Source organism: Arachis hypogaea, chromosome 9, assembly GCF_003086295.3.
Source record: "Arachis hypogaea cultivar Tifrunner chromosome 9, arahy.Tifrunner.gnm2.J5K5, whole genome shotgun sequence".
Classification (NCBI taxonomy): Eukaryota; Viridiplantae; Streptophyta; class Magnoliopsida; order Fabales; family Fabaceae; genus Arachis; species Arachis hypogaea.
In genome coordinates, this window is record NC_092044.1 from 14,681,671 (window position 1) to 14,685,332 (window position 3,662).

Genomic DNA, 3,662 nt, shown 5'->3' on the forward strand with positions numbered 1-3,662 from the left:
AGTCTAGTGCTTCAAAGTCCCAAATGCATGCTCATGAACGTTTATGCCAATTATATCAAGCAGATATACTAATAGCACATAACACACACACACAGAGAATGCACAGAAGTATAGTCAGTCCATTCCTCAGGCTCTACAGGAATGAACTGCTCTGATACCATAATGTAACACCCTACCATACAGGGTCTTATGCTTAAGTCATAATTCAGAGATGGCAAGGTATTACGACCTCTAAAATAAAAATTTAGTACGTATAGTAGTATGAATGATTGGTTATAACTAGGAGCCTTTGTAGAAAAAGGGGTAAGCAAAAATCGCATCTCTAAAGTGCAACACTCCGATCGATAACGTAACGAACAAGGATAGCGAACGCGTGATTATATATATACAAAGGAGTGTCAAAAACAGGAATATCAAGACTCAAAATCCGGCTATGAAGGTAACCGGTCTGAGCATAGCAATATATACATATGATAAAAATAAGGAAAACCCCAAAGGAAACCCAAAGGGACACAAATACATAAAACCTATTCTCCAAAATCTCCCATAAGAGGAGTCATCACAGTTTGTATTATTTAATGGAGATAAAAGTATCTAAGCAAAACATATAAACCAAAACATAGCCCCGAGAACAAAGAATCTTCGCAAATCTAGAAGTCTCCAGCATGCCTCAGCGGAAAACCTCACGCCCTGCATCTGAAAACCACAAAATCCGCATGGGTGAGAACCAGAGGTCCCCAGCATGGTAATAGCTTCCACATATATAATACATAATAATAGAGGAAAGCCGAAGGCAATCCTAGAACTTCCTCCAGATAATATCAAAGCTTATAAACAAGCTAAACCAAAAGGGCATCTGACTAAAGATACTTCAGTCTAACTAATACTTCCCTTTCCAATTCCTTCAAACCTCCCAACCACCAGCAGAAGTATAATGTAGCAAACACAGTTATATCAAGCAAGAAATATACAATTAGGAACAAGTAAGGCATTTAGACAATTAGCAAGTAATATGCAGTCAAATAGGCAATCCCAAACAATTCATTTAGTATGCATATGATGAATGCCTGTCCCTAGTGGCTGATGATATCATCTTGTCGGTTATAGAGCCAACCCGACAAGTCCTGGTAGCTAACCATTGGACTGTCCCTCTGTCACGCATCCCCAACTCGAGTTATACTCGTCATAAACTTGATCATAATCATGATCTATATCCATCACCTTCACTCGTCAATATTTACGGGGGCGAGCTCATCCGGGTCTTTTACAGTGCCCGGCCACACTTATGACATAGGGTCAACAGAGTATCAAGTCTCAACCTGGAGCACGTGGTGGCTAGCCACTGCTACTACCCAGGGAAACTCATATCTCAGATAGTGAAAGTGCAAATCACAATTATCAATAATTCAGCATAAACATGCATGAATTCTCATCCATGGATCAACATCCATATCAGCCATCCGGCTCACAGTTCAGTCCAGAACCAGCCAATATTCATATCATACACAGCCATTCTGGCTCACGGTTAAATCCATAACCAGCCAATATTCATAGCATACACAGCTATTCCGGCTCACGGTTCAATCCAGAACCAGCCAATTCATAAACAATTACGGCCCTTCGGCCAATGGCATAACAAGCACTTCCACCACCATCCTCCACATCTCACATAATCATCAATGATCCTCATTGATTATTCATTTTCCCTTGCTTCACTCGCAAGTTACCACATCCACTAGCTCCTTCTCTCATAGCTAGGCATATCATAATGATTTAAGATATAAGTGGTGAGATCGGAGGCTTAGAAGTATGAAATTTGGCTTTTAAAACTCAAAAAATCAACTTTGGGATGAAAACAGGTCCACGCGTACGCGCACTCCACGCGCACGCGCGGATGGCCTCAAAAACTTCATCGACGCGCAAGCGTCAGGCACGCTAACGCGTGGATTAAACATTTGCCACTCGACGCGCACGCGTCAACCACGCGTACGCGTGGGTGTTTTCGTGCCCCAGGCACAATACTAGCACAGTTCTGGCATAACTCTCTGGAAAATGGCTGGGCATTGGGTGCAGCACCATCGGCGCGCCCGCGCACATCACGCGCACGCGTGGATGGCATTTTCGGGAAGAACAACGCGCACGCGCCAAGCGCGCCCACGCGCAAGGGGTCATTCTGCTAAAAATTTTCTAAGTTAAAAGCTGCAGAATTCACCAATTTAAACCCCAATCTTCCAACGGACATAACTTTCTCATTTTAATCGTTTTCACCCGTTCTTCGAACGGCATGGACATCCCGGATCTAATTTCATTTCTAAATAGATTTGACACAAAACAGAGGTCCGTAGTCCAAGTTATGTCCCACCCAAGTATGCCCAAAAGCCATATTTTTCATAAAAATCGCAAAGTGCCATTTGCAAACAAGCCATTTCCAACTCTTTTCAAAATCAATCAAAACATGCCATTTTCATCCATTTTCTTTGAAATCAATCAAAATATATCAATTTCAACATCAAGCCTCCTCAACTCACACATTAACACTTTACCACAATTTACAAAATCACTATCTCATCATTTTAACCCACTTCACCCAAGTGGCTCAAACTCAAACATATTGACATATCATATACTCTTCCTCATGTCAATTCTCAACAACACCAATTCCAATAAATCATCATTGTACACAATCAATATCATACTCACCATCAACATGGTTCAACCCACAATTCAACCATAACCAATCATCAAGCATATATCACAACATGCATATTTCTCATACATCATACCATCAAGGCATCATTAATCATCATCACATATATGACCACATCATATATATCAATAATTCAACAACATCAACGATTCAATGCCTATCTTAGGGCCTCTAGCCTAAGTATTTCCTACCACATTACATATTAGATACGGGAAACCGAAACCATACCTTAGCCGATTTTCCCAAGCTCCACCGGAGCACTTCCAAACCACTTATCCACAAGCTCTCAAGGCCTCAACACCTCCAAGAACAGATTTTTCACCACCAAACCCTTTCCAAGCTTTTCAAAATCACCAATCAAGCTCCAATATTCACATATACACAACCTAAGCCACAATCATCATACCCATACACAACATCTCAATACCCAAACATCATAGAACAACAAAATTACACTAGGGTTGAGAATCTTACCACACCCAAGGTCCAAGGAGGCAAGATTAATCTTCTCCTTCAAGAGAGTTGGGTCCTATAACATCAAAGAACCCAAAATCTCAACATTTCACCCATGAAACTCGAAAATAAGGGCTGAAATTTCGAACAGAAACACGTGGCTTACCTCAAGATTGATTGTATGAGTTTTCTAGAGCTCTCCGCAGTGAACGCGTGGCCGCAAACGGAGCGACAATCGGAGCTCTAGATCAAAAGTTATGGTGGTTTGAAGATCAAGTGAGAGAAAGAACTTGAGAGAGTGTTCTTCCTCCCCTCTCTTCAATTTTCAGCGTGAGTTTGAGTGTTGTGAGGAGAGAGAGTGCTGAAAACTAGGTTTTTGGTTTAGTTATGTTGGGCCAAGGGCCCACTTTGGGTCCGGTTGGCCCGGTTTGGCCCGTTCGGTCCAATCTTGGTCCGATTTCTATAAAATTGGTACCGAAATTCTCGTCTCAGTCTCCTCTAT